Below are 25,023 nucleotides of genomic sequence, written 5' to 3'. Positions count from 1 at the left end.
GTAAGAAGGTCTCACCATAGTCAATCCATGGGGTTTGATCAAAGCCCTTTGTAACCAGTCGTGCCTTGAAAGTGTGTACCTTTCCATCCATGTCGATTTTCTTCTTGAAGATCCATTTGCAACTCACTGTCTCTCAACCAGGTTCTCGATCAACCAAATTCGAAACTTGGTTATCATACATGGACTTGATCTCGTTGTTCGTTGCCTCTTTCCAATCGGTAGCCTCAGGGCCTTCTATCGCTTCCTTGTAGATAGATGGCTCATCCAAATTTACCAGTGTACGATCACTGATAAATCTGTCACCATCTGTAGTTATATGGAAACCATAGAATTTAGGTGGCATGATAACTCTACTAGAATGGTAGAGAGGTAATGAATTGTCAGTGGGCTCAATAGGAGTCTCATCCTCTGATTAAGAGCTAGTGTCTTCTAAGGTTCCTTCATTGGTTGACTCTTGAATATCTTCAAGGTCAATTGTACTCCCACTGTCCTCTTTGCATATAAGCTCTCTCTCTCTCTCTCCCTCTCTCTCTCTCTCTCTCTCTCTCTCTCGCGAAAGACTCCTCTTCGTGCTAAAAAGACCACGTTCTCACAAGGTATGTAGAACAAATATCTAAAAGACTTCTTTGGGTAATCAATGAAAATACATCTCTCACTTCTAGGTTCTAGATTGTCATGAGTCTCTCGTCTAAAAAAAGCTTCACAACCCCAGACCTTGATATATGCTAACGAGGGAACTTTTCCTGTCCACATTTCGTGAGGTATTTTGGTAACCTTCTTGGTAAGGACAAGATTGAGTATATGGGCGGTTGTCTCCAAGGCATATCCCCAGGAAGAAATGGGAAGAGAAGCTCGACTCATCATGGAACGAACCATGTCTAACAAGGTCTGATTATGCCTCTCAACCACACCATTAAGTTGTGGTGTCCCAGGAGGAGTCAATTGTGAAACTATTCCACATTCTTTGATATAGTCGTTAAACTCAATACTAAGATACTCTCCGCCTCTGGCATATCGGAGCATCTTTATCTTCCTTCCTAATTGTTCTCGACTTCATGTTTAAACTTTTTGAACTTTTCAAAGGTTTATGACTTATGCTTGATCAAGTATATATAACATATATACTATAATCATCTGTAAATGTCACATAAAATGGATTAGCATCCCTTGTGGTGGATCTGAAGGACCCAAACACATCTATGTGTATGAGATCCAACAAACATTCACCTCTTTCACAAGATCCATTGAAAGGTGATTTTCTCATCTTCCCCAAAATTCAATATTCACATTCATCAACTGACCTTAATTCAAATGATTCCAATACTCCATCCTTTTGGAGTTGGGTGATGCGTTTCTTGTTAATGTGGCCAAGACGAAAATGCTACAAGCATGCCTTGTCCAAACCATTAGATGAATCAATATGGAATACACTATTACCTAAGCTATCAACATAAATCACAGTTTCATACACACCATTACAAGGTAAAGCTTCAAACAAAAAAAATACCATTTTTATAAACCAAAATCGAACCATTCACATCATTAAATGAATATCGAAAACCTTGTCTAAATAGTGCATGAAAAGAAATAATGTTCCGCGTCATCTCTGACAACTAACAACAATTAACTAAATCTAATCTAACATTACCACCACGTACAAGACTATAAGTTCCAATCTTGGTAATAGGAGAAGATCGTCTATTTCCCATGATCATATTCATCCTTCCATGCTTCACCTCCTCACTTTCTCTTAGCCCCTGCAAATCAGAACAAATGTGAAATCCACATCTTGTATCAAGGACCCAAGAACGAGTAGGTAGTGAGTTATTAGTTTGACTAGTGTAAATACCTATTGACAATGACTTCACTTTGCCATCTTTGATGTCTTGCAAGTACTTGGGGCAGCTTCATTTCCAATGGCCATTATCATTGAAATATAAGCAAATGGCCTCTTTGGGATCATTAAGAGAAGGAATTTCAGTATTAGGCTTCACCTTTAGGCCATAGCTAGATGACCCTACATGAGCCTTGCCCTTCCAGTTCTGGTTTGGAGCACCTTTCCTCTTATTTCCTTTGTTTTGCCCAATGGCAAATACAGGAGCATTAGTAGAGGTAGGGTTTTGATTCTTCTTCATTCCCGACTCAGCTTTCCGCATTAGGTTGTGGTGTTAGGCCAATGTGATTTTTGTATTGTTCAAATGATAAGCCAAAATGAACTAATCATAACAAGATGACAAGGAATTAAGGACCATGTCAATGGCCAACTCCTCATCAAAATTCATATTTAGACTTTCAAGGCGCTCCACATATCTTTGCATCCTTTTCATGTGGTTGCATACCGACTCTCCTTCCTTCAATTTGCAAGCCATTAGAGCTTTGACGACTTCATACTTTTCTTGACAAGCTCTCTTGTGAAACTTTTCCACAAGATCCATGTTCATCTCGTATGTCCATTAGTCCTCATAGAACTTTTAAAACTCATGAATCATGGTGGCAACCATGATTCAAGCAACCTTAGTCGCGTCGTCATAATGTTTCTTGTAGGAGGTTATTTCTTCAGGAGTAGCAGTGGCCTCATCGATCTCAATGAGTTGTTTCTTAAGGACATACTCTTTGCCCTCGTTTCAAAGAGAAATCTTGATCTTGTGCATCCAATCATTGTAGTTGGTACCATCCCACGTCACCTTGGACACGATCGATAGAAGCGAGAAGTTGTGGGTAGCGTTTTGAGAAGCAGAAACATCACCAGACATAGACATCTATAAAGAAAAAGAAGTTTTAGTTAGATGAAAATAAATTCTTAATATTTTAATCCATAATAAATGTTTAAGGCTAGGATCCAATATAACAATTCACAACTAAGAAGAGGGATGTCGTAATCTTATTGCGAATTTATGAAGGTAGGTATAGGCAATTCACCAATTTCAATCCAAATGAAATTCCTAGATCTTTTGAGATTCATTGAATCTTATCGATGGCATGTTTACACATAGCACTTATTTTATAACAAATACTTCATATCTATGTATAAGGTGAAAGTAACTACACACTCACTTGATAAGACGATTATCAGATAACACTACGGCTCTTCAAGTAGTATTCTTTGATGAAACTGGGATATCTTCACAAACCGGGCTTCTTGCGGGCAGAGCTTCGTCTAAAAACTCTTTTCTTCTCGGGATCTTCGGGGCTTCGGGACTTGCTTCGGGTGTCGGGATGATACAGGGGCTTCGGGGGTACTTCAAGAGGGCTAGATATGGTATCGGGAGTGAGAGAGTGAAGGAATTAGCAACTATGGCCGACTGCCCTTCGGTTTCTATTTATAGGGCCATTTTTCTGGATTCACGTCGTGAATCTCAAAATTCACGTCGTGAGTTCAGTAGTCATAAGGTGCGTCATCGCAACTTGGGTATGTCAGACTCCAAAAGACATTAATACTGAGTTCACGTCGTGAACACTGTGTTCACGTCGTGAACACTGTGTTCACGTCGTGAACTCTGACACAGTGTCGGGGTTCGCGCCCCGAACTTCAGAAATTCATATCTTTCGCATACGAGCTCCGTTTTCGACGTTCTTTATATGCACGCGTGGGTGAGATTATGCTATACAACTCTTGTTTAGACTCCGTTGGCTAATTTTGATTTTAACTTTTATTATATTATTTTTAGTAGGCCGGGACATGAAAACTCCGTTAGGAATTCACAACTCCTTCATCTGACGTCCGTTTTCGTCTGTCTTTTTACCGTTGGACTACTATCGATGAGATCTTCGATTCTCCTTTAGATTGTTTTGGCTAGAAACCACTCGATCTCATATTCGTACTTTGGGCTGCGTACCGCTAAGCTGAAACTTAGAAAAATCATAACTTCCTCATACGAAGTCAGATTTAGACGTTCTTTTTATGCACGCTCTCGGTTTAACGTATTCTACGACTTTCGTTTAGATCACTAAGGCTATATATCGCTTTATCGTAAATTCACTATTTACGTCCTACAGCGTCGTGTCGAATCTGTCGCGAAACTTCGACAGGTCATAACTTCTTCGTTATAACTCGGATTTCAGCATTCTTTATATGTACGGAAACCTTGTGACATATACTACAACTTGGTTAAGATTTTTTATTCTAAACACTCTTCTATCAAAAGTCATTTTTTGATTCTTATCGTCTCTAAATTGACTAGCCCGGATCTACGGGCGTTACAATTATCTCCCCCTTAGGATGATTACGTCCCGGAATCATCAACGAGAATAGGGCTTGTATAATGATTCCATACATTATCTTTCCATCCTAAGTAATAATCGTAATTTCTATGTTCCTTCGAATGAGTATCTAACTCTTGGACTTCTTAACCGCAGGCGATGCTCAATCTTGCACCTGCTCTTCGTACTATGTTGGACTTTCAATGGTAACCTTCGAGTTACAAAATAAATCCTTATTAAGGACTCCTTCTTCTTCTTAGAATAAGTACTTTCCTTCATTTATTATAACAGACTGATGGGTCATGCTCTAATGATCTCTCATCGTATGATGCAACGCTTAGACTCAAGTCTCTTAGAGTCAAATTCCAGAATGGAATATACCTTCCTTCATATTCTATTGTGATATAATCACATTTTAGCATGTAGCATTTCTAGCTACAAGCTTCTTTAACAACGAGCGCGATGCTATCGATCGCATTGATTTCAATCTTCTGACTTAAGTCAGATGTTACATCGAACTTTGTTCTCCGAACCACGTAACAAACTCCTCGTAGTCGGAATCAATTTGATATGACCACTAGGGTCGAAATAACAATCATCTCATTAGTCATTACCGAAACAATGGTAACGACATACTTGAATAAAACGAGACCAATCACTAGCTTCTTGGTAACCTTGTGACTTTCCCTGATCCAAGCGTGAGTCATGTGCTTCTAGTAATATAGATCTCTACTACTATTCACACCTACTCATACTCGTCCCAAGTATTGTCTCACAGTCAACCAAGTCACCATACAAAATCACACAATCGTTCAACACATTAGATAACAAAACCAGGTTTTATATTATTTCTTGAAACGATTACACAAAGGTTCAGGTTCACCCTATACTATGTTTCTATTAGGCTACACCACATGTTACTATTCACATTGCTACTTCATAACTTGATCTTTGGATATGAAATCCTTATTCCTGATTCCTCGCGTTATTGTCCGCTTCGTCGAGGATCACGTGGAATGCCCTTGGCTTTGGCGGTGCCTCTAGCCTTGCGGCTCCATTTTTCTTTGGGCAGTCTCTAGACATGTGCCCCTTGCCCCGCATCCGTAGCATACCTTATCATTTTCTGTACAATTCGTGGAATAGTGGCCGATCCTTCCACATTTGTAACAGGTTACTTCTTCGTTGCATGTTCCAAAGTGCTTCTTCCTGCACTTTTCGCACCACTTGGCTCCATACCTTTGGTCATCCAGGTTAGACTTTGCGAACTTTCCCTTATTATCAGGTCTTGAGGATCCTTCAAGCTTCCTCTTCTCGCCAACTTCAACTTTCTCCAAACCCTTTTCCCTTATTTGGGTCTCAACATTCTTGGCTGCCCAGATGGCGGCTTTCAAAGTGGTTGCTTGCTTGACAATTGGGCCAAAGTACGCTGGTAATCCATTGGCAAACTTGTTGACCTTGGAAAGTTCCGTTGGAATTAGGTAGGGAACAAGCTTCATCTTCTCCGTAAAACTAGTAGTGTTCTCGGTGACGCTTAATCTTCCTTTCTTCAGATTCTAGAACTCATTGTTGATTTCCAGAAGATCCTGCTCAGAGCAGTATTGCATCTTTAGTTGTACCACAAAATCTTCCCAAGACATCTTGCTAGCTTCTCCCTTGGGCATCGAACCAGCTAGTAGCTTCCACCAGTTCAGCACTCTAGACTTTAACAGAGGGATCGCGAGAGCGGTCTTCTGTCTGTTGCTGCATTCGCAACTCTCAAACATTTTCTCCATTTCGGAGATCCAGTTTAACACTTCCACCGGCGTCGGGTTTCCGGATAGACACGGTGGTTTGGATGCCATGAAATCCTTGTACTTGCACCCACACCCATCATTTCCTCCATCCTGGTTGTTATGTCGAACTAACGGTGGGTCGGCTTGACCAATAATCCCACTTAAGTTTCCTCCTTCTGACTGCTCTCCATTCACTTTGGGCTCTTCAACTTGTATTGAAAGTTCTTCACGATTCTGCCGAAGCAGACGTCTTGTTTCTTCCATCTGACGATCCAACATCGTTTGAATCATCAATTCTACTCCAGCCATTGTCATCGGCTTAGGTGCTGCTGCTGCAACAACTACTTGCTCAATCACATGTGGTTGATTCCTGTTTTCGTTCACGTTTCCAGCTCCACTCCCGGTTCTTGCCATTTTTGATCTATACACCGAATAAGGCGATTTTAGATCCTCATTCACGGTAGATATTGAAATCATCCATATGTCTTCGAAACGTTTACATGCTAGTTCTAATTCCGTAGTCATAAGCTTAGAATCCTAAACACATAAGGTTTCCAGATCTGGTCGGCAACAGACCATAGATCCGAACAAACAATATCATATATGGCAAACATATAGCATTTAGCACATAAATGCATTTTAGGCATCTTTCCTAAAATATACTAGTGCTCATGTCTAAAATATGGTAGACACTCATCTCACAATCTTCACTTAGCATTCTAAGTTTAAGTCTAGAAATCCTACAAATTCCTAGTTCACTTAAACTAATGCTCTAATACCAACTATAACATCCCCATTTTCACGGCCAGAAAAGACTGATTTAATTTACGCTTTTAAAATAAAATCAGAGTAATCCTTTAATTAAAAGAGTTGCGGAATTTGTTCCCAAAACAAAATATGATAAAATAAAATTTATCAAAGCATTTCTTAAAGAAATGTATTTTCATATATAACAAAACTCGGGATGTCATGTTCCGATACAGACCAAAAGCATAAACGACACACTATAAGCGTTACAACAGATATATACAACTACAGGCCTATAAACAAAATAGCTTGATGATTCATCCAACTTATGCTATCGCGCCACTACCTGTAATACAAATAAAACTGAGTGGGTCAGGCTTGGGAGCCTGGTGAGCATATAGGGTTTTCAACCCACAATAAATAATTATATTAATTTCAATCATCAAACAATCAACCCAATTACCCACCCCTATTATCTCCTTTTATTTCTTAGAGATTTACCCTAAGAATCAGCTATTCCTTGTTCATTTATTCCTAAGGATTATCCCAAGGAATCGGCACGAAATCCATCGTTGCCAGGGTTTTCTCAACATGCACTAAATCCATAGTTACCAAGGTTTGCTCAACAGGCACTAAATCCATAGTTACCAAGGTTTTCTCAACAGACACTAAATCCATAGTTACCAAGGTTCATCTACACAGTACTAAATCCATAGCTACCATCGTATTTATATAAGGCACTAAATCTATAGTTGACAAGGTTTTTAGAGTACACCGGTGAACATCAAGTCCACAACACCTACAAGTTGCGAGCCTGCTAGTGTTCCACTGGACTGTCTAGAATCATCCGTGGTTGTCATCCCTACTCTGCTGAATGACGGGGCCATCGTTTGGGTAAAGGTTTCACTCATTTTTCACCTGTCACCCTCATCTCATGATCTATATCATCTTTCGTCTCATCCTCAAACTCATCTTTCCTCACACACCAACTATTTCATCTACCCATGTTCTACCCAACATATTTGTAGATATAAATTACATATATAGTTTAAATCATTTAAAAACCTGTATAAAACATTCATTCAACATCCATCTCAAGTAAACAAACAATATATATATATATATATATATATATATATATATATATACACATAGAACGTATGTTATGACAAATACTTCATATCTATGTGTAAGGTGAAAGTAACTACACACTCACTTGATAAAACGATTATCGGACAGCACTACAGCTCTTCAAGTAGTATTCTTTGATGAAACTGGGATATCTTCACAGACCGGGCTTCTTGCGGGCAGAGCTTCGACTTAAAACTCTTTTCTTCTCGGGGTCTTCGGGGCTTCGGGACTCGCTTCGGGTGTCGGGATGATACTGGGGCTTCGGGGGTACTTCAAGAGGGCTAGATAGGGTATCGGGAGTGAGAGAGTGAAAGAATTAGCAACTATGGCCGGCTGCCCTTCGGTTTCTATTTATAGGGCCATTTTTCTGGATTCACGTCGTGAATCTCAAAATTCACGTCGTGAGTTCAGTAGTCATCAGGTGTGTCATCGCAACTTGGGTCTGTCAGGCTCCAGAAGACATTAATACTGAGTTCACGTCGTGAACACTGTGTTCACGTCGTGAACTCTGACATAGTGTCGGGGTTCACGCCCGAACTTCAGAAATTCATATCTTTCGCATACGAGCTCCGTTTTCGACGTTCTTTATATGCACGCGTAGGTGAGATTATGCTATACAACTCTCGTTTAGACTCCTTCGGCTAATTTTGACTTTAACTTTTATTATATTATTTTTAGTAGGCCGGGACAGGAAAACTCCGTTAGGAATTCACAACTCCTTCATCTGACGTCCGTTTTCGTCTGTCTTTTTACCGTTGGACTACTATCGACGAGATCTTCGATTCTCGTTTAGATTGTTTCGGCTAGAAACCACTCGATCTCATATTCGAACTTTGGGCTGCGTACTGCTAAGCTGAAACTTAGAAAAATCATAACTTCCTCATACGAAGTCAGATTTAGACGTTCTTTTTATGCACGCTCTCGGTTTAACGTATTCTACGACTTTGGTTTAGATCACTAAGGCTAGATATCGATTTATCGTAAATTCACTATTTACGTCCTACAGCGTCGTGCCGAATCTGTCGCGAAACTTCGACAGGTCATAACTTCTTCGTTATAACTCGGAGTTCAGCGTTCTTTATATGTATGGAAACCTTGTGACATATACTACAACTTGGTTAAGATTATTTATTCTAAACAATCTTCTATCAAAAGTCATTTCTTGACGCTTATCGTCTCTAAATTGACTAGCCCGGATCTACGGGCGTTACATTAATCCCAAATTATGCTCTTCTATTTGTGACTGGGATGTCGAGGATGACAAACAAGATGTGAATAACCATGTAAATATGCTTGGAAACCTCGATGTCATTTATCATCTCTAGTTAATGTGTCAGTTAACCACGCACGCTCCATTAAGAATGATAATTTTCGAGATGCCCATTACTACTCTTTATAGTCACTATTAGTGTGTCTATTAACCACACACGCACCACTAACTACATATAAAGCATAATGTGCAATTTCATGGATTAGCATACTTTTCATATTTTTCCTAAAGTAACTAAGAGTGAGATTTTATAAAAGGTTTAGTTACTTTTTATAATTTTACTTATTAATGAAATTATGTCTTATCAGATTCGTTTGGCTAACGACCATCCACCGTACAAGAGAGCGGTGGGTGAGAATGGACACCCAATGGCGGCCATTTTATAGGCCGCTTCTTTAAATTCCCCTTATAGTATGGCTTCGTGAATGAGACGTACTAGCGATTTGACTAACTTATTCTTATACATATAATAATTAACCTTTAATGATATATATAAGGTGTATTTTAAAACATTAAAAAAAATACAAGGATTAATCTTTTAATTATCTAAATTAAAACTTTTAATTTAATTAAATTTAAACCATTCATGGATTTTATAAATTTTCTTTTAATTAAAACATTTAATCAAATTAATAATAAGATCCATAAGGATAATATTAATTAATCTTATAATTAATCTATATCAAGTCTAAGGATATCTCCTTACATTTAGGGTTTCAACTGATTATCTAATATAGGCAAAAATCAGATTTTGGCAGATATGGAAATAGATAACTACCAATTAACAAGCACATAAATCATATTAGGCAAGCTAATCCAAAAATCTGGATCTGAGCTATGCTTACGACGTGACAGTGAACACGTCATGATAGATACACTGTCACGTCGTGAGCATCGATTTTACGAAAAATTTTGTTTATTTGACAAATGTGCGATTAATGCAAGACACACCAATAGCTTTGATACCACTGATGGGTTATTTAGGTTACAAAAATAATGCACAAAGTGGAAAATACTTAACAATTAAGAATTTGGGCACATGCAACCTAAATGAATCTATGTCTTTCATATAAAGGCAACATACTTTAAATTACACAAAACTACTATAACCATAATGAAATCAAAATTCATAAGGGAAAATTACGTACCTTTTGATTTGTTGTATCTAACAAATCAAACCAATATTTCTTCAAAAAACTCTTGGAAGCAAGCACCATAAATCTCATGCCTCTGATGGTCCACACCCAAACCCTAGCAACTAGGAAACTTGAAGAGAGAGGAGAGGGGAGGTAAATTTCTGGCTATCCTTTTATGAGAAGTGATAGCCGAAATATGAAGGCTAATGGCCTATTTATTGTTGCACTATGGAAACCCTAATTTGAATATAATACTATTATTTCAAATTAGGTAATTATCCTTATTCACTAATTACCTTCAAGGGATATTCTAGAAACCCTAGAATACTCCTCAAAACCGTCCACCACCTGTGGCAGGTTCTGAAATCCCTTTTGTTCAACTATTGAATAATTACAACTTAGGTCCTTATATTTTTAATTAATACAATTAATCCCAAAATTAATTCTAGTTAATTTCTGATTAACTCTTAATTATATAATACTATTTCTAATAAATATATTATTCTCATAATACATCAATAAATCATTGATTATTTATTAATCATATAATAAATTAATAAATAAGTCTCTCTCTCTGAAAGTCATCCTATCCAATTACTAGGTTTGAGGGCAACCCAAAAGGACTTTGCTAATAATTCAAGTATATACCAATTTAGTTATTTTCTTAAACACCTAATCCAACAATATATTATTTTCATTACTTTCTAGTTCTTTCATTACTTTCCATTTCTTTTCATTATTTTCCATTTCTTGTCATTACTTTCCATGCTTTACACATTTCATACGTTAATATCAAAATACTCATTTCAAAAGTAAAGCATCTATATTTCAAAACATTTCAAACACATTATCAAAATATTCATTATTCCAAAACATTCTTTGCTTTCAAAAACATTCTTTCCTTCAAGGCATTCTTTCAAAATATTATTTCCAAAAGCATTTAACATTTTCATTTCAAAACAATTCATATATTAAAGCATTAGTATTTAATTCTCATAAAATCATTTTAAGTGGGAAAAAAATGACAACACATACTCACCTCAATCACATAAAGGTTAGCTAGTCCTCTTCTAGTTCATTTCCTTAGAGTAACACTCTCAAACACCACCTATATAGCAAGTATGTGAAAGTGAAACAAATAACCAAAAAACCCATACAAGGGTTTTCAATTTTTCCTAAGCTTTAATATGATAAAGATATATGTTTAAAAGATTTCAGGAAGGTTTCAGAACATATAGGTGAAGAACAAGGATTTTTAGAACAAGTTTCACCGTAATAATAATAGAGTTCACCGTAATGGTGAAATGTTTTACCATAACCCTATGATGAAACTTTGTATGCTCCTAAAAATGCAATTTTTTTCTCATTAAGGCACTCTACTTTGCATAGTTCTTGAAGGCCGTTTCCAATTCACCTTGTACCATTTATAAAGGTTCTCACACATGATTAAGAGGTGTTTTATCATCCAAATAGATGCCACTTAATCCATTAAGTGGTCATTGAACCCTTTTAAGATCATATTAATCCCCAAATTCCACAAGAATGGTTAACTTCTCTATTGTTCAATTGAGCATTCTAAAACTTACAAAGATGGTTCCCAACTTATTGAACACTCAAATAAATGTTTTTAAGTACATAAAACCACCATTAATCTCATTGTACATACTTAATCCAACTATGGAATCCTCAATTCCATTCCATGTTTCCCAAATTACCCTGTGGGCCAACAAAATCACTAGAGCTAGAACTTCACTATAATCTCTTTATGTTTATGTTCCGATATCATCTATAGAGTGTCAATTCATATTCATTAATGTCATTCATTTCTTAGATGTTAATATTCATGTAATTATCAATACATTTCCCAAAATGCCCTTATAACCAATAACTCCATTTATCAATCTATGAATCAAGCAACATCTTATGTTTTGAATTCAAATTAGTCCAAGAGTATCCATTCATGATTATGAACTTCATTTACTCATAAATATATCAACAACAAAGGATTCCATTGGTTTCATTATATTGTCCCAAATCCATTTTAATCCTACTTATACACGATTCTACCATCATGGATGTGTTTGGGTATTCTAATTGGATTCATTATCATCAAACAACATCTAGGTCATAAAATACAATTCAATTTCATCATCAATTGCAATATCCCAAATTAAGTTTCTAGGGTTTATGTGGGTTTTCCTCCAAATCCTCAATCCATCAATGAGATGATTGGATTGAGGTTGGAATCATCAAACCAACCCAATAGAGGTTAGAAAACCAAATCCTAAACCATAGATGAAGCTAATTTCGAATTTGGGGGTTTTCCCCATTGATGAACTTGAAAATAGAGCTAAGAGAAGAAGATTTTATACCTAGCAAGCATTTGATTCTTCCATTTTTTTCTCCATCTTGCTAAATCTTGAGGAGGTTAAACCCCTAACTTTATAGATTCATAAGACACCATGGGAGGGTCTCCAATCAAGAAAAATCATCAAATGAGGAGATCTAGATCCTTCCACACGTTACGTTATGGTTAAAACATGCCAATTCCCATTAGTTTCTATTTAAATTAAGGTTTGACATAATGAGTCCTTGACCATCACATTCTTAACTTTCCTCATCAATTTGACCATGGTGAGTCAACCATTGGTCAAACATACTTTGCCTCATGGACACTCAGTGTCGAACTCGCCAAACATCACCTTCAAACTAAAAGGTTGCAGCCGCTGAAGAAAAGATGCAGAGCCATCGAGATTGGTTTAAGCAACCAAGCTCAATGATAAGATCTTGCAACAAAGGATAAACAAGATTAGGCGAGCTGGTATTTTCTTTGGATGAGAAAGTTACATATCCATCTTTGAAGATGAAAGTGGGATGATCCTAAACCTTGTGCTAGAAAGAAAAAACATGGGGATTAAATATTAGAAAGATAAAGACATGCGGTGTGTACTCCTCTTGTAAAAGAAATTAAAGACTTGGATTTTTGTGTTTTTATGATGAAAACAGAAGATTATTTTTTTTGTAGTTTTTGAAATCAAGGCAATAAAGTATTAGATCTAATGTTGAGAGAAGAACTTTGAGGAACACTTAAACAAACGTTAGTACAAGATAATAAGTTGCAGAATAAGTTAATCTCGATGATCTTGTTAGCTCTATAATAATAAGTTAGAAATGTTAGATTACGGAAATATAAATGACAACAAGTTATATCAAGTAGACACCAAGTTGATTCATAACAAGGATTGCATGCAAACACAAGTTAATAAATTTAATCAACTTAAAGTGAAGAGGAACTCAGAATATCAGTTAAGATAGAATAGAGATGAATGATCTTTGTATTTCGATAATAGTTCAGAAAGATCGTGAAAGTGTGTTTGTTACATGAAGTGGGATCCACTATTTATAGAGTTCCGAAAAGTTACTTTTGAAATAAACAAATACTATTCTACCGACTTCAGTGATCATGCAAGGTTCACTAGACAAAACTAAGCAAACACGCTAAGTCAGTAAAGTAACTTGAAAGTTTTCATCATTCATCTTTGCGGTAGCTGTTGCGGTTGCGGTTCATAAAAGATTTTCTTCAACTTCGGTAGTCAGATCCTATTGCGGTATCACCAACACTTTTAGGTTACGGTTCCTTTAGCCAAAGAGGGTCACTTTTCGTATCAACAATTACAATGAAGGAAAATATTTTAAGGTACAAAGCATATCCAACACATAAATGTCATTTTTCCTATTGGTAGTGAGTATAGTTGATTTCTTTAAATAAAAAATGTTCGTGTTGGATCTATATGCTCAAGAATCATTATTGAGTGATATTACTAATGACACATGATCCTATAAGGTCACACCTTAATCAAGTTGGTACTAACTGAATATTTATTAAGTAATTTATTATTAATAAATAAAGTCAACTATCGTATTTAATTATAAAAAATTATTGTTTTATGAAAATAATATTATAAGAAGCAGAAAACTAGTCATTATATGACATGGTATCATATAATAAGTCATGTACAAAGTTTTGGACACCTTGGTTAACCATGATTAAATCAATGACTTACTCTACCGTAGTTAAAATACTTGTAAGCAATTTTTATCCTCTTTAGGGACTTATGGCCGTTACTTTAATAGAGGGATGGAGTTTGCTTGTCAACCTTCACCGTCTTGCTCCCCATGAATCTCTTAGTAGTCAATACTTTAGAGTATTTTATTCAAATGGATTTACCTTGCGTGGGATATATAAAGGGGCTCTTATGCATGAAAAAGTTGCTAGTTTTTTGGTCTCTAACTTCTTCCCATTCTCTCCCAAAATCGTAACTTGCAAGAGCTTTGCAATCTCACCTTTTTGAAGTTGTTACTTGGCTTTTGGTGTTCACTTTGTGTCTTCCTTTTAGTGCCTAATTGTTTAAGCACTTAAGGCTAAAAGAAAAAAGTCACACAAGAAGAAAACTAGCATTTTTGGGTACCTTACTCTTTGTGGTGGATTACTTATAGAGAAGTTCAAGCTACTTGTTCTTGATATCTACACCAACACCCCAAATCCAAGAGGGTACAAAGGATTCAAAGGTTGTCATACTTATACACCCTATGGTTGTTGTATATCACTCGAACATCTTTAAAAGGACCCTTGATGGTTTTTGTTTTGTTATATACTTGAAATTAGTAGAAAATTTTAAAGTCTCCGTTGTCGGTTTTTGTGAAAAACTCTTTATTTTATGTATCAAAACCCATCACTTCACTTCCTCCTTGTTGAAGTGAACCTTGTAGCCATCATCCCACGGTTGATTGATCAAGATGAGATTTTGTATGAGTCCCTTTACATATGAAACATTCTTGAATTCCATGGTCTTGCACTAATTCGTTCGAAATCCTTTAGTTTTACCCTTATTGTTGTCTCCAAAAGTCACCACATGGCCATTCTTTTTAAAAAACCCATCCAGGAGAGACTTAAACAATTTCATATGCATGGAGCACCCACTATCAAGATACCAAACATGTTCCTAACCCTGCAGGGCTAAGAAAACAAATTAGAACACACTGACCTATTTTTCAATGGATCTTTTCACTAAGGATTTAACATTAAAAATATTATAACAAGCAGTCGGGAGACAATTTAAGGAGTTACCCTTTTTAATCTACTTATCATGTCTTATGCAAATATTGTCAACTCTCTTAGTGTTTTTTCCACATGTACAGTCACTGATTTTATGAGATGTATCTCCACATAGATGGCAAACCTTTATACCATGATTTTTATTTTTATTACATGAGTTGGTATTTTTAGATTTCTAGGGAGATGAAACTTTTTCATGTATCTTATGAACCCTTTGAAATGGCTATAGAAACAAAGGATCTATGAGTGTGACAGGTTATAAAGACACATGACTCATGCTGATTAGTATCGGAAGAAATAAAGTTATCAGTGTCAAAATTGCTAACAGTTCAATTTGGGTATTTCAAATGTGGAGTGAAATTCACCATTTGATATAGCAAATTTAAGATACATCTCAGTGGTAAAAGTTGGAATATCAAAAGTAGGATTTCTAACAGTAGGGTCTAAGGCAGTTAAGTGGGTAGTACATGTAGTGAGACCATCAGGGTTTTTTATGTAGTGTTTATCTATGAGAGTTTGATTTATGTACGTATTACTAACAAAACAAGATTTAAAAACCTCTTCAAGATTACTAAGAGTAGGGAAATTTTGTTCGGTTTCAACCTGTTTATAAACTTCTTCGACCTTATCTATATTTCCACCAAGAATTTTTTCACACTGATCAGGTATCTGGGCATCAATTATTTTCTTTAGCTTATGATAAGAGTGTGCCCAATTATTAACTATACCTTGCAGTTTACTTGCATGCAATTTAGCGTTATCCTTTTTTGTGTGAAGATCAACATTTTTAAGAGATAGATTCATGACATTAATGTTTGTTGAGCAAAAATTTTCTCACTGTCTATCAATTTATTTAGTAGTGTTTCAATTTCAAACCTAAGAGATTGATTTTCTTGATTAACATTTGAAAGTTGAAGAGACAAGTAATCAAACATCATGCATTTTACGTTATCATAATAGTTGAAAATTTTGTTTACCTGATATAAAGATGATGAGTCCCAGTCCAACATTTTTTAATCCTTAACAACTTTAGCTAGATCAGCTTCAAAAGTGCATGAGCCACTACTTCATTCATTAATGATAAACGCATCAGTGCATGCCATAAAGCACTTGTCTTTTCCTTTATCTTCATCAGATGATTCTTCATCATCTACCCAACTTTCCACTTCTGCTACCATAACTTTCACATCAATGTTTTTCCTTTTCAAAGATGCCAAAAGCTTCTTATATTTCACCTCATAATCTTCATTCGTGTCCACCTTCTTGGACTTGCACTCCCTGGCGAAGTGACCGGTGCCTCCATAGTTGGAGCACTTTAGTCCTTCATTTTTCTCAGCAACAATCTTCCTACGAGCGTCATATCCCTTAGACGTTGATGAGTCAGACTTTGATGGAAATCTTCTGGGTCCAGAAGGTTTCTTTTTGCTTCGCCTAATGTAGCGTTTGACTACCACGGCTTCACCTTCAGATTCATCAGATAATTCATTGTCATTATTTGGGGGTGGCGTTTTTGAATAGAGGGCCACATATCTATCCATGTGAGTGTCTCACATAATTTCCTTGCGCAAAATCTTTGTTTCTTCATGATTACGAAGATTACCACATAATGAAGAGATATCCATGGTTGCGATTATCTCACTGTTCTTTAGAACATCAACGTGATGTTCCCAACTATCATTCAACAAGTCAAGAAACTTGAGAACCAATGAGTTTCTCCTATTGTTCATGTTGAGATAACGCATAGCGTTCACCAAGCAATTAAATCGATTGAATACTTGAGTAAGAGATTTGTTTTTCTGCTGGAGAAAGTGCTCATACCATCGATTTAGACTGTTCTTGTTGACAACCTTAACTTCATCTGTTCCTTCATATGCTACGATCAGTGTATCCATCATCTCATTGGCAGATCTATTATTTTGAACAAAATGGTAGATGTCATAATGGAGATCGTTTCCTATGGCCACATGATCTTTGACATCAAGAGCACCTAGATGCTTCTCGTCTTCAGTTAACTCATGAGTAGGTTTTTCAATCTCATCATCGTCCTTAATGTTATCCTTCATGGGCTGCTACATAAGAACATGAGGACCATGCTTGATGATATCCAACATGGAATAGTCCATGGTTTCTAGGACCATCATGGCTTTTGAATTCCACATGGAGAAGTTATTCTCATCAAACTGTGGAATTTTGTGACCAGAGGTGGTTTTATAGTGACTGGATGAAGAAGAAGAAGACATTGTTAATCGATATCAGTGACCTGCTTTGATACCAGTTATAAGATACCTGATCAAAGATCGATTAACAAAAAGACAAAGAACAATGATTTATCACAAAGGTTTTTCACTAAGAAAGTTCTCACTAAGAGAACAAGCATAAAGCTAGGGTTCGTAAATCAACGAATGACACGAACCCTGAATACATGAATTTATAGTAAAAGCTAAGATATATGAATCCTTAAAAATCAGGTATTTCACCTAATCTATGTAAATACAAAGTATATTCGATATCCCTAAGATATCAGATATGCTAACTAATTACACGTATATCTATAAATACAAAATATTATCACGTTGACGCTGGCTTTGTAAAATAAGTCTTCAAACTGGCGCTTAGGGTTGTTCATTATTTGGATAAAACCGAATTGTCCAAATAGACAATTTAGATTGTACTGTTTTGTTGGAATATTCGAATTTTGGATTGATTTTCAACAAAACCGAATTATTATTTTGGATTTCGGATTGGTTTAGTTTATAAAATAAGAGCTGAATAGTCCAAAAAAACCAAATAACAATTATTTATATATTTAATTATTTCTAATATATATCTATAACTATTTATTAATCTAGTAAATTATTTTTCAAATAGATTAAAAAAATTTCACCCAATAAAAAACATTAATATGTATTTTTTCTCAAAAGTTATTATCTATAAAATATTAACTATAATATATTTTCTTAGTAGTTGTTTATAAATTTTAATCCGCAATTAAATAATTTGTTTGTGTTTATTCTATGAAGTTGGCTAATATTTTAGTTATATGTGTTTTTAATGTGTTCCGACTCTTGAAAACTAAATTGTAAAAACCAATCCAAATGAATTGTGATTTGGTTGGATTAGATCGGATTTGAATTTAGTGTGGACTATTCGGATCCATGTTTTGAAAACCAAAATCTATTTTGGATTCACCTGATTGGATCGGATCGAACCGATCCCTCCAAATGACCACCCCTACTGGCGCTGATGTAAGTCAGTGTGACCTGGTTTTACTTCATCAGATTCCAAGGTTCAACCTTACACGAATGTATATGAGATAATCAGTTTAGAAGTTAGAATATCTTTATGTAAAGGAGCTACATAAGACGCTAACTTCAAAACAAATATATAATTATGAATTATAATTAGATTATGACTTCATTATAGAATGAAGAGTAAGTTTTGTTGGAATGAGGCCCAAGAAAAGCATAATATCACAGTCTACTACAAAATAAGAATACACTACTTTAGAAGCTGTAATCAAATAAGATTGGATGAATAAGTTCATTGAAAAACTATGTTGAGTCTTACTATGTGAGGATCACATTGAAATAATTTAAAAGATTATAAGTTTCTTTATTCCTTATATTGGGTACAATATTGTTTTACATGTAACATGCTAGCTTGTCTAGGTAGATTTTGGAATTACATAGTTTATGCTACTTCTGAATATCTTTCCTCAAGCATTTCTTTATTGATTTTACGGGCAGTCACTTTTGAAGTGTTATTGTTTTCCACACTAAAAACAGTTGTGGTGACTATTAGAACTAGCTTATTGGTTCTTGGTGCGAGTCGGGCTTCTGCAAGACTTGGTGATATGCTTCATTTTCTTGCAGTTTTTACATACTAGTTCTCTACATTCTCCTACATGGTGGTACTGGCACTTATTGCATCGTGGAAGACTTCCGACGTAAGGTCTGTCATCGCAGTAAGGGGTTTATTGATGGCTTGTTTATTCTTTGAGGATTTACTTGAATAGTCGTTATATTTCCTCTTATTAGCCTTGACTCTCTTTGTATCCATTCATCCGTCCGGTGCTTTTCCATGGGTTGCTTATTCTATTAGGCTGAAGGCTAATTCCTTAGTCTTGTGGAAGGTGTCAGGTTAGGCGTTGGTTATTGTTCCTTGAAACAATGGAATTAGCCCTTTGATGTATTTCTTGATCTTCTTGTTCTCTGAATTTAACAGTTCCAGACATATCGTGGCTAGGTCCTTTAAACATCTGGTATATGATAACAAATTTGTTCCCTCTGCAGTTAGATATCAAAGCTCTTGCCCCATTCTTGATATTTCTCCCCTGGGGCAGAATTATGTTATTATCATCCTTTTAATTTCCTCCCAAGGGATTGAGTAGGCTGTATCCACTCCTAAGGTCTTGACGTTGGTATTCCACCAATTAAGAGTTGCATCCATGAATGTATAGGTGGTGAATTTAACCCAACAGCTTTTGGCATAGTCGTGGGCTTCTAGGATCGGTTCCATCACCTTGATCTAGTAGGTTAGGCCAGTTATTCCTTCATCTCCATAGACGGGTCTAGGCTTGTTGTTTATGTATTCCTTATAAGTGTATGCTTCTTGATTTCTCTCGTAGATGTTCTACTCGTCATCCCCTTCCTTTAGTCTTGGGGTGTTGTTTCAGGTGACTTCATAGGCTATTAGGGTGTCGGAAATTTGTTATTCTCCTATTGTCTTGATGGTGGTTGGGTCTACCAGTGTTAGTATTGGTGTTGGCGTGGTTTCATCCTATATATTATGATTACTTTTTATTACTTTGATTGATTTATCGCAAACCTCGAATGACTTTGCTAAATTCAATTAGGTTGATCATGATTGTTATACTACTTTACTCATTGGGTGCTCTAGGTACGTTCTTGCTATGGAGGTGGATTGTGTTTAGTTGATAATTTTTCTAGCAATCTTTTTCCGTTTTACAAAATACTTAAATGATTCCCTTACATGATTAGTCTAATTTGAAGCTTCATGTTTTTAACGGGGATTATTTTGTATCATATTGTCCTTTTCCTTGTCTTGTGTGATATGCCAGATTCTATATACTCATAGGGTGGATATTTTAAGCAGAGATTTGGCTCCTTGGGTTCTAAAAGGAATAGGTGAAACAAAGTAGGGGTCAAAAGTGTCAAAACCTGAAACATGAGAGCGCGTGTCACGCGTGCATTCACCGGTTCAGAGATAAAATGCATGTATGGGCTCCTTTTGACGCCTTGCACTTCCTAAAACGTCCCTTTATTTCTCAACTCTCTCTCAGCTGGTACCCACACACAACATGCATGCAACTCTTTTGGTGTTTTTGCCTTCGATTTCTTGATCTTTCTACTTCTAAGGTACACATTCATTCTAATCTTAATATCTCTTGGCTCATAACGGTTTAGAGATTCTCGTTTTCAAGTTTTTGAAGCTTTTTAGGATTATCGATTTTGTTCATAATAATTAAAATTGACTTGTTAAATCCCTCGTATATAATCCTGTTAAGAAAATCCCTATGCTTAGTTTCCTGTAAATCGATTTACCTTGGTTCAATTTAAGGTTGTAGGGTTTGGGCAGAAATTTTAGGGTTTCGCTCAAATCTGTTGTTTGGTTGTCTGTTTGCCTAAATTGTTCATGTATTTGGCCTATATAAGTACCGATCATCAAACCCTTACGTTTTTAGGTTGAAAAATGGACGAAATCTGGATTTGGAAGCAAACAGTCGCCATTGTTTTGTGGCGCACGAGGTGCATCTTCAAACTGTGCACAACGCTTCTTTATGGCGCTCACAAAAGGTTCCTTTTCTCTCTTGTTGTTTCAATCTTGTTTGTTATATCTTTTCCAGGTATTATGTTTCGACAGGGTTTTAATCTTGTTTGTTACATCCTTTCCACCAGTTTCCTGCTAGTATTCCTACGACTAATCGGAACACTTACATCAATCAAATGGTTCAGCTACTTCCCAAACAAATCAGTATCCTGAAGGTGAGTTCATGGCATGATGTGAATGATTTGGGTTTAACAGAGCGTTTAGAGTCGGATCTCACCCGCATATATGGTTGTGGCCTCTTTACTTTACATGGACGACGACGTCTTTTTGGGATACAAGAGACTATCTATCGGGAGCTTTATTGGGAGTTCTTTTCCTTTGTAAGCTTCAACAAGGACAACCATTACTAGCATGATCAGCCAGTTTTTACTTTTATACTTGGACGGGTGACTCGATCCTACAGTCTTGCAGAGTTGGGGCGACGGTTGGAGATTTTGTTCTCCCGACGAGGTGGATATCCCTCACATTGTTCCCTATCTCGATAAATGTATTCATTTACAACCATAGGGATACAATTCTATGGATGTTTCGGCGCATGCCTGTGGGTTATATGTGGCCAGGTCTCCTATCATGCGGTTAATCCATCATTTTGTCGCTTATTCTCTCTATCACCGTGAGGAGAGTGATAAGGTTCGCATTGGCGACCTTTTCTCTATGTGGTGCTTGATTTGTTCGGATGTTTGCCTAAACATCCCTATACTTTGGTTGTTACTTATCCAGTCTTGCGGTGGATCCCTTGCCACAGAGCAAGATATGTGGTGGTCATTTTGTTAATCGTCTGGCCCGTTCTTATGGTATAGCCACTCGGGGATGTCCCAACTTGATTCTAGGGGCATTGATCATAGATTTATGCGCCAAATGCGCGTGACTGAGCTTGGGGATGATGGGATCGTGAGGATTCCTACTAATGACATTGTGGTACCTATTCATCAGGTGGAGCCTGGCTGGATCCTGAGCAAGAGTTTAAGCATGCACCTGGTCCTCGTAGGAAGCGAGCTTGGAATGCACCAGCTACTGCTCAGCGGGGTCCTGAGCCTAAGGTTGACTTGTGTTATCTAGCTCGGCATATGGACACGATGAGTAAGGAGCAATGTGAGTTGCAGATGGATCAACATGAGATTTGACGAGAGTTATAGCGAGATCACCAGTGGATGATAGGAGCACTGAGTGGTTTTCTTGCTCATCAAGGGCTTGATTATCCACTTCATCCACGATGATGATGATGGTGATGAGAAGGATTGACTGGTGGTATATTTGCGTTTGATGTATTTTGACTTGTTTCTAGATATTTTGTATGGTTTATGATATAGGATTTATGTATTTTGATATGTATTTATTTATCTTAGGTTATTTATCAGTTATCGAATCTAATCCTTGTTTGTGCATTAGTCCAACCAAGATTACACATAGGTGGTCAGTCTATGTTTAGTCGTGGTTCGACCCATGTACAATAACTTAGCTAAGATAATTGCTTCATATTCCTAAATTTTGTTTTGTATGCACGCTCTTTTATTTGTGTGCTTTAAATTCTGGTTTTATACCTCTAGACTATCAAATAAGGATCAACCAGGTAGGAAGAGTCGGAGGGCAAGACCATTTTAGCGTATAGCCATTCTGAAATCCAGCAACCCAAAACGACAAATTCCATTCTAGACATATTTCCCGTAAGTAGTATATTAGTAGTGTAGTTAATAATAATACTTTTAAGTGTAAGTTTGAGGACAAACCTAATCGGAGTTTAAGTCCTTAAACTATAATCGTAATTTACTAAGGAAGTACTAGTTCGCTATAGCCAATAGCTCTGATACCAATATGTTACACCCCCGGACGATGGCAGAATCGCCAGGCTGTGCGACGTTAGAATGTTGGATCACAGACATTGAACATACATTAAATAGTACAAAACAATATGTAACATTAATATCACTTCCTTTATGTATTAAAATTTATATCAAGGTGGTGCCTTGATAGCTAGGTATAAATGATAATAACTTTCGGTGGCTCCCAAATCAAAAGCAATAAAAGCCCATTATGGCCTAATAACCCAATTGGGCCCCAAAACTATCATGGACCTACTTCCAAGAAAACCCTAAGTCTATCCATGGCCCAAAGTCAGAAGCCCAATGGCCCAACAAGGCTCAAACCTCAAAAAGCCCAAAATGACCAGTTGGGGAGTACGCTCCACGCACCAGAATGGTACGCCCCATGTACTCACCCTCTAAGCATAGAGTACAAGTCCCTAATGCACAAAATCAACATTACGTTGAGCGTACACTTGCGTACGCCCAACGTACTCCTCCAGGGTCCTAAAATCCAAAATAAGCTCTTAATGGTTATGACAATGACTTCTAAACTTGGATATGATCCTAATGAGATGTCTTAACATGTAAACTTGGCAACTTTACTCCTTTGCAAGGATTAATGGGACCAAAACCTTAATAAAATCCATAATAATCACCCAAACTCATGCATGCACCACAATAACTCATCAAGATGACATTTTTATGAACAAGGGACATCCCAAAGGCCAAGATCTATCATTCTAAGCTCTTGGAATAGCTCATACTCACAATGATGACTATTAGGGCCAAAAAGAACACAAATTACTCCTTAAACTAGATCTAATACCTAGAGTCATCAAGATAGAAACTTTATACCTCCAATATGTAGATCAAGATGCAACAAGTCTGGATCCAAAAGCTTCAAGCAATCCCACAATTCTCCAAGAAGTTCCTTCTTCTTCTATGAACACCAAAAAGCATGAAATATCACCAAAATCTCAAAAACCACTCAAATGGGGGCTAGAGTGTGTCATCCATAAAATTCATGAAAACATTTAAACTTTTAAAACAACCCATAAATCATCATTTTTACAAATAGTTTTCAAAGTAGGTTTAATATTAGAGTTTTCCCAAAATCATAAAATCAAAACTCGAGGAGGTGCACGATCACGCCTTCGCCTTCCCGCGATCCTCTGAGGTACCTGGAACATAATCCAAAACTGTAAGCTTAAAGCTTAGTGAGTTCCCCCAAAATACCAATACACAAACAAATAGCATAAATATAATAACAGCATGCAATGGGTCCACAGCTAACAGACTGGATTACCCCTGAGCCCACAGCATAAGTCTGGCTTGCCCTTGGCCCACAACTTATGTCTGGCTTGCTCCCCGGCCTGATCAGTCCTCGGACTGAATACTACTAAGCCCTCATTACGAGTCTAGCATGCCCTTCCCGGCCCTCAGCTCGTATCTGGAATGCTCATGAGCCCTCAGTATGAGTCTGACATGACCTCCCGTACCCTCAGCTCATATGTGGTTTGCTCCAGGGTTTGTTGGCTACAGCACGGAGCAGTACAACCTTAACGCAACCCATATAATATATCGACATATAACAACTAACAACATAAACAGATAAATAGACAGTATCACAGGTAGTCCTACAGATCTACCAAACAAGCATATCAAGACTAGCATGCATATTTATTCCCTACTCAACATATCAGGTTATCAACCAATGAGCCGACCTTGGTGCCTTCAACCCGAAAGTATAGTGAGGACAACTCACCCCACAAGCTGCACAGAACTGATAAGGCCCGATTCCGAATCTCAGCTCTCTACTCAATGCCTACACCCACCAAATGACCAATACCATCAAAATCCAAACAATACCCAAAATACCCTTAAAATTCAAACTTGGTCAAACTCAAAGTCAACTGGTCAAAGTCCATAAACCCAATGAGTCAACCCAATCGAGTTAACTCAACATAGGCTGACCCATGAGAGTACGCGGGGCGTACTC

At 36.9% G+C, this 25,023-nt stretch overlaps 1 long non-coding RNA gene across 1 annotated transcript; it reads left to right on the top strand.

Annotated features, from left to right (window-relative positions):
• The first annotated feature begins 20,640 nt into the window (after positions 1 to 20,640).
• LOC145103749 (uncharacterized) lies at positions 20,641 to 22,708 on the top strand. The gene is made up of 3 exons (XR_013706831.1): positions 20,641 to 20,750; positions 21,077 to 21,188; positions 21,291 to 22,708. It is a non-coding gene; the product is annotated as an uncharacterized LOC145103749 (long non-coding RNA).
• Positions 22,709 to 25,023: the final 2,315 nt, after the last annotated feature.

Source organism: Lactuca virosa, chromosome 4, assembly GCF_052849685.1.
Source record: "Lactuca virosa cultivar CGN04683 chromosome 4, Lactuca_virosa_CGN04683_v6, whole genome shotgun sequence".
Taxonomy (NCBI): Eukaryota; Viridiplantae; Streptophyta; class Magnoliopsida; order Asterales; family Asteraceae; genus Lactuca; species Lactuca virosa.
Note: the sequence above shows the minus strand (reverse complement) of the source record. Positions and strands in the feature narration are given on the sequence as shown.